The following is a 14,707-nucleotide window of genomic DNA, read 5'->3' on the forward strand; positions in this document are numbered from 1 at the left end:
GCGAAGCATCGGTTGCGGTACCAAATTTAGCAAGGTAAGCGTGGAAGCAGCAGCAAGCGAATTGACTTTTGTGCTGTCTGCTGCTTCAACGCGAACTAACCATAGAAAGCACAGGGTGTATGAAGCTACCGGCACTGGGCGCACTTTGTCCACATCACAGATCGCTCTGAAGATCAGGCACGCACAGGCATGCACTTTGTTCACATGGCAAACAGATCGCTTTCAAAACACGCCCCCCCCCCCCCCGCCTCTCCCTCCCCATGCCTTGCACATAAAAGAAGACAGCGCATTTCTACCCAGCCTACCTCCCTCGCGATGAAATATTGAGCCGCAATTGTTGGCTGACCCGCGCAAGTTAGTTGTCAGCCTGTGTCGACACGGCAAAAGTATGTTTTATAGGCCCTATTTTTTTTTTAATTGCCGCTAATTTCGCCCGCTGTAGCCGATAGTCCGTTGTAGCATGGTCCATTAAAAACGAACTTCACTGCATTAATAAAATATGTAGAACAAACTAAGGCTGAAATACTGTCCGTTATATCCAAAAGTCTGTTGTATGCAGGTCCGTTGTAACGAGCGTAAACTGCAGTCAGAAATCAGTTCCAGGTTTCCAACCGCGGTGTGCAACATGTCCAGCAGCTGCACAAACACTGGCGGCAATCCTTTAGCATGCACAAAATCCATCAGCATCTCGATCGAAAACAGCGCACTTTGCATGAACACTGGGATCGATGTCAAGGACAGGCCATTGTCCATCTCATTGTCAGTGCTGCTGCTGTCGTTAGCTCCGTTGTGACAATGATCACTTCGTCTGAGATCTCTTAGCAGAACGAGGCAGGACAACCTGCATTCAGAAACTCTTCAATCTAAGTACTACCAGCTGTTTCATCATCGGTAGAGACATACTTCCAGAGCTCGGTAATGTCAGCGGCTTCCATCGTGTTGAGTTTCACCCTTGCACACAAAGCCCGCTGTTACGTTTCGCCTACGACGCGCGGTATAGCCGGCGCGGATGCAGCGGACGCCGGGGCTTCGTTCAAAGCGGCGGACATTTTGGCCCGTACGGCGCCGCCGCTACGCCTCCCCGCCAAGCGCGTCCAGGCATGTTCCAATGCCACGTGTCTTCGTGTGTGCGTGTTGGCACCCACGCTTGTCAAAGCGCGGCAGCCGGGGAGAGGAGCTCCCCCAACTGTGAAGCGAGGAGGTCTGACCGGCGCCGGCCCGGCGGATGCGTCACCTACTCGTCTCAATGTGCCCGAGCGGCGCCGTCACGTGCGCCTCTGACGAGGCGTTCCTTCTTGCCCTCAACTCCGAGAGTATAAGAGCAGCTGCGCCCGGAGGCCAAGAGAGGCTCCGATTTCTTCAGTTGAGTTACGTGCTCTTCCGTCTCTCCACTTCGGTCGACCTGACCGGCCGCTCTTTTGCGATGCTAGAATAAACAAGTTGTTCTGTTACCAGTCGACTCATGCTTTGCTCGGACCTTCGGATGCTTCCAGTTGTGCCCCAGGCCGCCAGGCCAACGCTACCCTTGGGGCTTGCGACCCATTTGCAACAACGGGCGTCAGCGCTGAGGTTCCAACAACTGTCTGCCAGTGGTGAGATCGCGACAACGGAGGCCAGCAGCGAAGATATGCAGTTGACTGTATGCTGAGCAGCACAACGACCATCCGGGAGCAGTGCAACGAGCCCTGTGTGATGACTGGTTGCCTGCAGCGGAACGACTGCGCTGAATTCTTGGCTGCGAGGTTTGGTGAGTGCGGGACTTTCTTCTTCCGAGTTTTGCCAGGCTTTTGTTAGTGTCAGAAACAGAGCTGGTAATTGTGGTTGTCGATGCTGCCGGATTAGCTTGCGGCAAGACAATAGTGGGCAGTAGAGAAAGCAGCATTCAGGGCAGCCATGGATTTGAAGTCGTTGCGCAAACCGAAATTGCTGGAGTTTGCAAGAGAGTTGGGTCTGGATGTCTCAGACAAACTCAGAAAACCAGAACTGCTAAGGGCTATTCTTGAGTTAGAGGCTGAGGATGACGAGCTGTCGGAATGCCTTGAGACCATTGAGGAGAGGGCAAAAAGACAGGAGCGCGAACTTAAAGACCAAAAAGAGAAACAGGAGCGCGAACTTAAAGAACAGAAAGAGCGAGAGCAACAAGAGAAAGAAAGAGAGCGAGAGCAACAAGAGAAAGAAAAACAGCGCGACCGTCAACACGCTTTGGAAATGAAGCGTCTTGAGGTAGAGATGGAACGCGCTCGTAATGGAAGTCAGGCACACGGTGTAGGAGAACGAGTATTGTTCAAAATGACTGACCTGATGCGGCCGTTTAAGCTTGGAGAGGACGTTGGTTTGTTCCTGGTTAACTTTGAGCGAACGTGCGAGAAGCAGGGGTTCTCTCGGGAAACGTGGCCACAGCGCTTGCTCACTTTGTTACCCGGCGAGGCGGCCGACGTAGTCGCTCGCTTGAAGAGAGAGGAGGCAGAGGATTTCGACAAAGTGAAATCGAGTCTGCTAGAAAAGTACAGGCTGTCAGCGGAGGCGTTCCGTCGGAAGTTTCGGGAAAATGAGAAAGGCAAAAGTGAGACATATACAGAGTTTGCCTACAGGCTTATGTCAAACATGCAGGAGTGGCTCAAAGAAGAGAAAGCGTTTGGTGACCACGAGAAAGTTCTGCAGTGTTTCGGGCTGGAACAGTTTTATAGTCGGTTACCTGAGAACGTGCGGTACTGGGTCTTGGATAGGCCAGACGTTAGTACGGTGGCTAAAGCTGCCGAGCTAGCCGAGGAGTTTGTGACGCGTCGGGCTCGCGGAGCTAAGGACGGTCAAAAGGGTGAATTTGGCTCCAAGTTTGAGAGGCCGAAGTTCACACCCATGAGAGCAAGGGGGGACACACGTAGTGCGGATGCGAGTGAAAGTCCGACCGAACGTAAGGAGACGGCGGCAGCCGAAGCCGAACGCAGAAAGCGGCTCGAGACAAGGCAAGTGCGCGTGTGTTATACGTGCCAGAAGCCGGGTCACTTTTCAGCGCAGTGTCCAGAAACAAAAACAAAAATTGTGTTTTTGTCATTATGCAGCACTGACGAGAACATGAAGCTTCTCGAGCCTTACATGCGAGACCTCCTCGTGAACGGGAAAGAGTGCCGAGTGCTTCGCGATTCCACAGCTACGATGGATGTAGTTCACCCCTCTTACGTAGAACCCGATATGTTCACGGGCGAGTGCGCATGGATCAAGCAAGCCGTAGAAGCTCATAGCGTGTGTCTGCCCGTAGCAAAAGTGCTTATTGAAGGACCTTTCGGTGCGCTTGAGACGGAGGCCGCAGTGTCATCTATGCTGCCCCCCCAGTACCCGTACCTATTTTCGAACAGGTCCGATCACCTCCTGCGCGAGAAGGGGCTTTTGTGTGGTGAGGCTAGCGTTCAGGCCTTAACCAGATCGAAGGTTCGGGAGCTCGCTGCAAAGGTGGTAGTTGCGGGGCCGACATTGTCGAACAATGAGAAAGGGTCAGAGCCGCAGCAAGCTGATATTCAGAGCACGTCCGAACTGAATAAAATTAAGCCTGTAGCGTTGAAGGCACCAGATACTGGAGAGGAAATGCCCGACACGGGAAAGTTAGACGAGCTATCAGCAGATTTGCTCATCACGCCTACGTCAGACGGACTTAATAGGTTGCTAAAAGTCAGCCGGTCGGCTTTGATAGCCGAGCAAAAAAAAGATGGCAGCCTAGAAAACATACCCTGCATTGTCAAGGAAGGTATCGCCAAGAAAAATGCTCGTTTTGTGGAAAGAGGTGGGGTCCTGTACCGGAAGTATCTAGACTGCAGGGGAGTGGAGTTCGATCAGCTGATCGTGCCTCAGTGCTACCATCAGGATCTGTTGCGCTTGTCGCATGGGGGTTCGTGGTCCGGACACCTAGGAGTTAAGAAAACTAAGGACCGTCTCTTGCAAGAGTACTATTGGCCAGGGTGTTTTCGGGACGCAGACCATTTCGTGAGGACATGTGACACCTGTCAGCGGGTGGGCAAACCAGGGGACAAATCGAGGGCGCCGCTGAAGTTGGTACCTATCATTACGGAGCCTTTTAGACGGCTCGTTATTGATACAGTGGGACCTCTGCCGGTAACAGCCACAGGGTACAGACACATTTTGACTGTGATCTGCCCAGTGACAAAGTTCCCTGAAGCAGTGCCGCTTAAAGAACTCAGCTCAGTTGAGATAGTCAATGCACTACTGTCCATATTTGCGCGAGTTGGTTTTCCTGCGGAAATCCAGTCAGATCAGGGCACGGTGTTTACGAGCGCTTTGACGACAGCCTTTCTCGAAAGGTGCGGGGTAAAGCTGTTACACAGCTCAGTGTACCACCCAAAGTCGAATTCCGTTGAGAAGCTCCACTCCGTCATGAAGCGCGTGTTGAGAGCATTGTGTTTTGAACAACAAACTGACTGGGAGCTGTGTCTGCCTGGGGTGATGTTTGCATTAAGGACCGCGCCGCATGCGGCTACGGGGTTTTCGCCGGTTGAGCTAGTGTACGGTCGCTCGCTGCGATCTCCGCTTCGCATGCTTCGAGACGGATCACTGCCCTCTCCAATGGCTGCAGACCATCTCTCCCAAAAATGGCTGCCTCCTGTGCTGGAGCCTCGCTTTGCAACAATATTCCTTTGAGGTGCGTTACAAAAAGGGGATAATAATAATAATAATAATAATATTTGGGGTTTTACGTGCCAAAACCACTTTCTGATTATGAGGCACGCCGTAGTGGAGGACTCCGGAAATTTTGACCACCTGGGGTTCTTTAACGTGCACCTAAATTTAAGCACACGGGTGTTTTCGCATTTCGCCCCCATCGAAATGCGGCCGCCGTGGCCGGGATTCGATCCCACGACCTCGTGCTCAGCAGCCCAACACCATAGCCACTGAGCAACCACGGCGGGTGTACAAAAAGGGGAGTCTCAACGGTAACGCCGATGGCTTAAGTCGAAGCCCCTAACGTGGGAAATCAGCCTCAGAGTTGTTTGTTACTGATGTTTTTCTTCCTGAGGCAGGATTTTTAACATATTGCTTTTGTTTAGTGTTTCAAAGTGATGACGTGCTTTCTAGTGCAATTTTCCAATTTGTGGACGCTTTCTGAGTGCTGCTAGACTACTGTAAGGAACTAGGCAGTGGTATAAAAGGGGAAAAAGCCTGGCAGGGCTTAGTGAGGGTTGTGCCGTGCTTGCTGACTGAGCGGTTGAGTTTCGGTGTAGTTCTAACGCTTGCTGGGAACGAGAAACAAAAATGACAACTCTCCCGAAGTCACTTTGCAGTGTCCTGTGTGAACCTGAGCGTGAGAACGAGGCCTTCTCGGTGCGCTGCGCTCAAGAAACGCCGAGGGACGACCGACTTCGGTTATGAGCATCATCGAGCGACATCCCTCCGGACAGCGGATGCAGTCCCCTGACCATCGGGATCTCATTCCCCCGGCGGGGCGGTCTGTTACGTTTCGCCTACGACGCGCGGTATAGCCGGCGCGGATGCAGCGGACGCCGGGGCTTCGTTCAAAGCGGCGGACATTTTGGCCCGTGCGGCGCCGCCGCTACGCCTCCCCGCCAAGCGCGTCCAGGCATGTTCCAATGCCACGTGTCTTCGTGTGTGCGTGTTGGCACCCACGCTTGTCAAAGCGCGGCAGCCGGGGAGAGGAGCTCCCCCAACTGTGAAGCGAGGAGGTCTGACCGGCGCCGGCCCGGCGGATGCGTCACCTACTCGTCTCAATGTGCCCGAGCGGCGCCGTCACGTGCGCCTCTGACGAGGCGTTCCTTCTTGCCCTCAACTCCGAGAGTATAAGAGCAGCTGCGCCCGGAGGCCAAGAGAGGCTCCGATTTCTTCAGTTGAGTTACGTGCTCTTCCGTCTCTCCACTTCGGTCGACCTGACCGGCCGCTCTTTTGCGATGCTAGAATAAACAAGTTGTTCTGTTACCAGTCGACTCATGCTTTGCTCGGACCTTCGGTTGCTTCCAGTTGTGCCCCAGGCCGCCAAGCCAACGCTACCCTTGGGGCTTGCGACCCAGCTGCAACAACGGGCGTCAGCGCTGAGATTCCAACACCGCCTTTCTGAAACAGCTGCTTAAGGTGGTTTTAAAAGGGTCCTTAACTCTTTTTTTCGTTGATCAGCATGGCCAGCATGATCGCGGCGCTCCCAGTTTTCAGAATCTATGGAATTATCGACTGCGTGGGCTCATACTTTTTTGAGTCATGCAAAATTTGCAACTTCATTTCAAGCAACACAGCTTTGCGCCGTGTCGGCGCAATCTTCTACAAATTAGTCTATTCACTGCTTCCACCGTGCATTTCTGCACTTGCCGAGAGAAAGAGAAAAGCCACGCAGCAATGATGATGATGAGAACGCGAAGCAGCTGGCACTAACTCTCAATGCTCTGCTAGCAGGGTGTTGAAACGGAAATTAACCAAAAAACCGGAAAAAAACTATTTTTGCTCAGAACAATACAACTTTTTCACTACGGAGCAAACCACAGAGAAAAAATAATGGTTTTCGAATCAGGTTGGCCATCTTTTCTTGCGCTTTTCATTCATGCATTGCCTACACTTCTGACTCAACTATGCTACGTTGTTTGTAAATACTCACTACATTCCCGCAATTTTAAAAATAGCAGCACCATAAGTACTGTTTTCGGCGTACAGCATCAGAGGGCAGACTATAGGTGTTGTGTTAACATGAAAATATTTGCATCGCATCCAACGCGGACTCGCCAGACTGTGGTGTGCGTAAAGTACTTTAGACAGTGGAGCACACATACTTGTTTCTTGTCCCCACGGCAGGTACTGAGCTCTTCGTTAGCGCAACATAACAGGCCATTCAGTGAAATAGTGTTTCTGGCCCATTGACGTTACATATCAATGAAGCCAGCCATCAGGGCTCATGTATAGTATTTAGTTAAATAGGCCTATTTTCAAGGCTGTGAACGGGCTCGTCGAACCCGAACGTTTAAATAATTGCATCCTACTGCCTGCCCTCATCATTACCCCTCAATCCACCATTTTTCTCCTCTTCCCTTTCTCACAAAGCAGAGTAACAGGCTAGAGGTCTCTGCATTTCCTCAATGTATTCTCCTCTCTTTCTCTCCCTCAATAAAGCATTGCTTCACACTGAGTCCATCATTCCTGTTGGATTTGCATAATTCTTTTTAACTACAGGCGGCTTGATGAACAACAGGCATAATCATTCAGTGCAGCTAGCAGCAGCGTCGAATTTCTGCAAAAAATAAATTTGTGCTATTTTTCTGTAACTATTCTTCGGTTACGCAAATGAACTTGAACTGGATTGAAACATTATTATTTTGCTCTGTAGTTCAACAGGAACTAATCAGTTTTCGGTGAACCAAAAGAGAAGCCATAAGGAAACCATTTTTGATTTCACATTCTTGTAAGGCTTTCGCAATTGGCACGCACTCGAGATGAGGGACACTCTGTGTGGTAATGGCTGCAGATACAAACTCACTTAGGCAAACCTTTCATCCCGTCTCGACATCATTCATTCAAGTGGAACTTGGTTACACAAATGTCAAGCTCACTTTGCATGGAAAATGCCGTCCCGAGCGCAAAAAATTATATCGTTGTATCCTACATGCAACCTTGACATATTGTTATACGTCTTTGTTCTCATAGCCCTGATGCATAAGTTGACAGTCGAGCCTGCCTATAACGAAGCTGAGCGTGACGCAATGTCAGTTCGTTATATCGCAAAGTTCGTAGTAAGTGGATCACAACATTAAGGAAACGTGGTGAATCAAAACACAAAATGCATGTTTTTTTTTCCAAGGAAGTTCGTGATGCTTGTCTATTTCTGCAGTGCATATCTGACGTGGGCAGTCTCCAGTTTATTTAAGGCACAAACGTGCTCTTCGCCGAGGCCCTTCGCATAGAGAATTTGCCTCAGGCCCTCTGTGTAGCCCATTGCTACAGGTGCACTTATAGGTACTGGCTACAAAGTTTCATTGTCATCTGATTTCTCCGCACCAATCTTCGCCCACACTTCACAAACGATACCCTCATCTGTGCACGGTTCCGCAATATCAGCATCTTCATCAGCAGAAATAAAGTAATTCCAACCAATGTCGTGGCCCCCCCCATATCGGAGTCGACGACGCACTGCCACAAAACGCCGCCGGACTGATCATCTTCGAAACCACCAGGCTCAGCGTCGACGAAACTGGCCTTGTGGAAACAATTCCACACACAAGCAGCCGTCACCTCCACCCAGGCTGCCTTCACCATCTCAATAGCTGAATACAGTGAAACTCGAAGCGGCAAGTTGGCAACCGAGCGGTCAATAGCAATGAGCAAGTGCTCGACAATGCAGCACCTATATGATGCCTTAAATGCGCGTATTATGCCCAAATCAAGTGGCTGCGCTTTCGAGTGGTATTGGATGGCAGGAAGAGTAGAGTAACTGCCATCACGTGATGCACTGAGCAGTCGAGCACGAGCAGCACGCGCTTGCCTTGCCTCTGCACGTTGCAGTCAAACTCGCCTAGCCACTCTGCAAACAAATTGTGCATCATCCACGCCTTAATATTGTGCTTGTAGAGCACGGGTACATAGCTGCAAAAGCAACGTGACTTCTTTGATTTTCCAATTACAGAGGGCATGCGCTGGTCGCTGCCATCCATATTATTGCACACAAGTACTGTCACGCGCACTTTACTGGGCTTGCCGCCTGCGCATGAGTTGCCTTTCATGGCGTGTCTTGTCTGGCAGCATCTGGTAAAATAATGCAGTTTCGTCTGTGTTATACATGTCCCGCTCCGCATAGCTTGCAATAATGACTCGCTTTCTTACAAGCCAAGTGGCAACGTCCTGGCCACTTACCGAAGCCACCTCGCTGAAGACCGATATAAAAGCAATCCCATGCTGCACTTTGAATCGATGTAGCCAGCCATTGCCTGGGCAGAAGTCAGGAATACCTAGCAGGAACGCAAAGTTTTTGGCTTTGCCCAGCATAATTGGTCCACTTATCGGCATGTTGCGAGCCCATGCGTCGATGAACCACTTAAGCAATGCGTCCTCTGCTTCTGTACAGGTGACCTTCTGCAGGTGCTTTCTGTTCATCGAGTCGGTGTAAGAGCCAGCAATCTTTTCCTTGCTTTTTAGTTGATTTCGACACATTGTGCTTCTTCAACTGACAGTTTTCAGCCCCTTGAGACAGTTCTGTCAAAATGGCTCGCTTTGCCATGTCAAGCGCTTTTCGTTTCGTGACTGCTGCAGGCACGGCATTCCCGTCCGCTATCCTGAATACCACTCGGGCACGACTAGAACGAAGCGTGAAGCGAGGAAGCATTGAGACTAGTGTGAAGATGCCTGCTTCGCGGTAACAGCCAGAAAACGAAACTTCTGAAATTAAGCCGGCACCGCAGCGTGCCTGTTGAGACAGTGAGGGAGTTGCAAGAAAGAGTGAGGAGAGGGGAGCGGAGTTGTGAGGATGGGTGGGAGGGCGACTTTGGAAGCTACACTGTGGTCACACGCTGACACTCGTGAGCAGCACGTGACGGTGGGGAGTAGCGGGGCACGAAACGGGTGGTTCACCTGTGAGAAGGCTTGGGAAAACAGACCGTGCACGCAAAGGGGTCGGAGGGCGTCGTTATCTCGCATCGCAGCGCTGGGTTTACGCCATCTGTTCACTGTAACCGATCAGCAGGACTCAAAGACGTTTGTTATAGGTGCAATTTTATGCCATTGAAATAATGTAGGTTTTGGCAGTCGCACGGATTTTTTTCGTTTTAAGCGAAAGTTCATCTTAAGTGGGGCCGTTATATGTGGGCTCGACTGTACTCTTAAATCTACTCAATGTTATAACTGATATATCACTATATGTGGTATCATGATAATGGATTGCGCTGTACACATATTTGACATTTTTGCTATCAGAATGCTATGTACATACATTAAACTGCTGAGCAAACAAATATTCGCTTTGCTGTAACCAATATTCTCATGGATCTTGCATTTACAGTTTATTTTTTACAAGCAGTAGAATTCGCATTGAAATAAAGCATAGCCAACCAAATTTTAGATTTACTTCATTATATCAGCATTCATTACATCGCGGTTTAAGGGGGGAAATGGGTATTCCGACCTTCATTAAGACTCCCCTTACCAAATTTAATGAAACTGCACAGTCTTGTTCAGTTTTCTTATGCTGATTCCAAATATGCCATTGTTTTTAAAATACGCCGATGAGTTCTAATGTTAAATATAATTAATTAGCATTGTTTCTGGGAACAACGGAGCAAAAACTACTCATCACAATCTTGCTTTAGGCACATAGCTGGATACTAGGAACCATAAGCTTCACAATAGTAGGAATAGTTTTTCGGTATAACATTTATTAACATTTACACAGCACATCAAAGCTTTCTGTTCAAAACAGGCTCAAAGTGGCAGTTTAATGCACGGACAATAAAAAAATATTAAAACAGATACAAAAATCTGGTCCTACCATTGTGTGCATTATTAATGTAGCTCAGTATTGCAACAAAAATTACAATTCTACGTGCCCCGATTACTGCGAAATCGCTCCCAGAAGGATGCAAATATTCAAAAATTAGTGTTTTGAGAAAGCGCAAAAAGAAAGAGGACCAAGCTCGTTTTTATTCAAATATAACAAAAAGTATTGATATATCCACATATCTAAATGGTTAGTAGCCATCAGGGATGTAATTTGTCCGCCTACAGCTACCCAAATGGCGTTTCTTAAAGGCTTGTTGCAGATTATCTTTCTTGGCCATTCTCATGCTGTTCGGTAGGCCCCAGGTTCAAATGAAGCTCCTGGACTATGGCTGATGAAGCTCTTTCATTCCCCGAATTAAATTTCATTGCTGCCTCACCTTCAACAGCAAAAAGCGGGGCAATCTGTTTCTTAGGTACCAGTGCCTAAATCATGGATTACAAGCATTCATTATTGTTTTGGGTCATGCTGCGCTGGCACTTTTGAAGCAATTTTTCTTCTGAGAGGCGCTCATACACTGGTAGAAGGGCTTGACAAACACGAACAGGCAAATTATATCGATGCTTTAGGATGGGCTCATTTTTTGCTTGCGCAGCATTCTGACGGGACAAAGAGTCTGGACCAGATGGGCAAAAACTGTGGTTTGAAACCCTGTTGTGTGACATGATGTGGTGGTATGTTGCCATCACAGCCTTCTGCATAGCCTTCACACCCCCTTGGTTCGATTTTAATGCCCATCCATAGTAGGCACTGAATTCGGTGATCAGGTCACCCGTCAATTTTCTTTTGCCACCAAGTGTTTCAGAAGCAGAGCACTTGTGTTTGGTAATGAGAGTGCGCAAAACAGTCCCCATCCTTTTTTGGACGTGATTCACACAATCTTCCTTGTCGACTAGCACAAAGCCATACACTTTGGCTTGTCTGAGAGCAAGAAATGCGCGACTATCACCATCTGAGAGGACTGTGCAGCTGACGTGACCTCTGGAACAGTATAAGCGCCGGTTTAACTTCCATCTCCCCTGCTTTTTTTTCTGTATTCTTTTTTGGCACATACGGCTTGCCTTCCAATCTTGGGTCACCACGTTTCGGGCCGCACACACACCCAGCATGGAACTTGTTCAGGACAATGTAGTCGAGCACAAGTCCGGAGAACAGTTTGATGACTGTGCCGACTCCGATGTGCAATGAATGGCCGCGCGTCATCTACGAGCTATCGTCGGATACCGCAATATTCCCACAGTTCGCAAGTTTCAAATCATTATACGATGACTTCACTGATAGCGCACATGCACCCATCAGCTTTTGGGCAGCAGACGATGACGCCGGCGCCAGCTTCTGCTTGAGATAGCCTTGCCACGTTTTGTTATGAAGGCCACGATGCGAGATATTCATGGCAGCAAAAACTTCGCTCATCGTTGTTTGTCCATTTCCAGTGCTAATCATTGCATGAGCAGCAAGAATGTTCACTACGAAGGGTTTGACCATTTTGCTGTTTTTCACATGCGGGGAGCTCCACTTGGAAACAATATCGCCGCAGTTTTCACAAATGGCGAGAAGCTTGACGGCAAGGCCTTATTCTCGCCCCTCTGAGTCTAAAATCATGGAGCCGCCAGACAGACTGCACTTTAGATGCGAGGCCAAAGCGCTTATTGTTTCCGCACTGATAACATAAAAGCGTGACTGCACCTCTGCCGGCCCATCTGCACTGTCCTTGGCGCTCGTACACGTGTCCAATTTCCGCTTCGTTGCCGAAGTTCCCGCCAGTTGCTGGAGGTTTTCCCCTGCTTGCTTCTGCTGTTGGAGCAATTCCACTGGCTGCACTAGAGTGCTTTAGTTGAGCGTCTTTACGCTCTGCTAAGCAGCTAAGCGGAGCGGAAGCGCAAATGTGCATTCGCTGTCTGCTTAGTCGTAAGAGGGCTAGCGGAGCGAGGAACACGGTCTGCTTAGAAGCTGCCTGAGCGGAGCGTGCCGCGCAGCGCTTTGGCTAGCGTTGGCGTCAGAAAGGATTGGATTGGATGCAGAAAGCAAGCGCGCTGGCTATCACGTGGCGTTCCCCAAGACGGCACTTTATTTTCCATTGGATAAAATGGACCGGTAACGCATTACAAGCGCACGTTTAGATAGAGAAATAAGATTTATATATATACATATATACGTTTTACTGTATAAGAGTGATCAATAGGTGTATTTCTTTTCTTTAATTACCCTAAATTTGGCCAGGGGGCGCTGCAACTACGAAAGGGCCGCTCTGCTACGCTAAACGTATAACTAAAACGTGAAAATCGCCCGCCGCTCCGCTGTGGCTTAGCGGGGCAGCTCGGAGTGGAGCGTACCGTAATGACGCTGAACTAAAACACTCTATTATCTTAGTGCTGTGCCAAACGCTGCTGCTGCGATCACTATTGGCCGGCGACATCGTTAGGCCTAGCTCACTCTCGCCAGGTCCGTTGCATCCCACATCGCAGCCATTGCTTGATACTGTCGGCGGGTGGTCGTCGCTGTTCTTCAGCAAGGTTGGAGCACTTTTCAATGCCGTAGCATGCTCGCATTCTTTTCTTGCCAAACTTGTTTCGAGTGGCAAACTTCCGACATTCCGACATCACTACACGCTACATTAGTGGCTTTCAATATGGCGTTGTGGTTCACTTTTCAAGTGTGCTGTAGCAGACAACGCCAGACGCTTAGCCAATCGCATGACTTTATTTAGTCACGTGCACTGAATGGGCGAATGGGGTCACACACTGGGGACTTTTTTTCGGTGCGGTATTTCTAAATAGCGAATAGGGGGACTAATGAAAATGTGGCGGGAAATTGAAAAAGAGAAGTAGTTCTTTCCAATGCAACCAAGATGGTCACGATAGCATACGTCGTTCAGCAGTGGCATGGCATGAAAAAAGCCCTCTTTTTATGCTTCTTTCTGTCAAACTATAGCTCGCGGCGGTTACATAAATTGATATTGCGGCTAAAGTATTGATCCATGATGCCGGAAACTTGGCCAGAACATGTGGCAATGTTTATTTATTATGAAAATACCACTTGCAAGAAACCCATTTTTTCGTGATTTTCTTGGTCTCTAAGACCATTGTCCCTCCTTAACTGTAGTAGCTAAAGATAAGAAAAGCGCATTGGAATTGAAGTGCCACATTGCATTTGCTCATTCTCGTAACAACAGAGAATGTCAGGGTCTAAACTCACAACCCCCGCACAACACGTTTATCTACCAGTAATACTGCAGCTTGAGTTTTGAGAATAGTGTGACTATAAGAAACATTTGAAGAAATGCAGATGCAAGAAAGATGCACTCATCATGACAAAACACCAGGACAGTTGATGTGGTTGCATAGTGCGGCAGTGCACAGGACAACGAAAGATGCAAACAGTTGCATCTGTGCATTTTTCATTCTGTAATTTATTGCGCACCGTCACACTATGCATGCATCCACACTGGAAAATTTTGTGCAGCTCAATGTTGCATGGCACCACCTTCATTCACAGAGAGCATTGATCATAAGCTGAACCCAAATTCTTGTTCGTTTTCCTACAACCACTGCATGCAAAATGATAGAGAAAGTTGCATTCCCAAGGATAAATGCCACGACTAAATACAGTCGAACCCGAATATATAGAATTCGACGGGGATCGGAAAATAGTTCGATATAGCGAAAATTCGATATATAGATACAGGCCAAAAAAGCACTCGCGATCATAAAAAATTGTGGCTTACCGATTGGAACAGCCGCGAATCACATAGCATGTGCACACAATATGAAAGCGCTTTATTTCACGGAAAAAAAAATCACTAATTTTGGGCTGCTTTTTCTTCTGGGAAGTGAAGTTTAAAACACTAGTCTCAATCTTCTCGAGACTGTCCAGGTGCTAGAGCCCAGTGCCTTCCATTTCGCCGCAACAGCGCCGAATCAGGCTGAATGCTGACGCCAGTTCAGTGGCTGTGCACGGACGCGTTTCTTCAATAACACAGTTGCCCCCGTAGTCGCTTAAATCGCCGTCTTGAACGCCAGCTATTCCGGACACAATGTCCTCATCAGCGAGGTCGGCTACCGCTTTAACTTCGCTGTCAGCATTAATGAAGTTATCAACAGCAACTTCGGACGGGACGGCGCCGGGAAAATTGGACAAGTCGCGAAACGGGTCCTCCAACCACTCATCGTCATCTAAAGCTTCCGGACATTCATCTCTGGCCACTTCAAGGCCTGCCTTGCCGAA

The 14,707-nt window shown here is 48.8% G+C and overlaps 1 protein-coding gene across 2 annotated transcripts in view; it reads right to left on the minus strand.

The window, feature by feature from the left end:
* Positions 1-14,707, minus strand: part of SCCRO4 (DCN1-like protein SCCRO4) — a 71,200-nt gene that overhangs the window by 2,602 nt on the left and 53,891 nt on the right. The window lies entirely within an intron of this gene.

This window comes from Dermacentor variabilis, chromosome 4 (genome assembly GCF_050947875.1).
Source record: "Dermacentor variabilis isolate Ectoservices chromosome 4, ASM5094787v1, whole genome shotgun sequence".
Lineage (NCBI taxonomy): Eukaryota > Metazoa > Arthropoda > Arachnida > Ixodida > Ixodidae > Dermacentor > Dermacentor variabilis.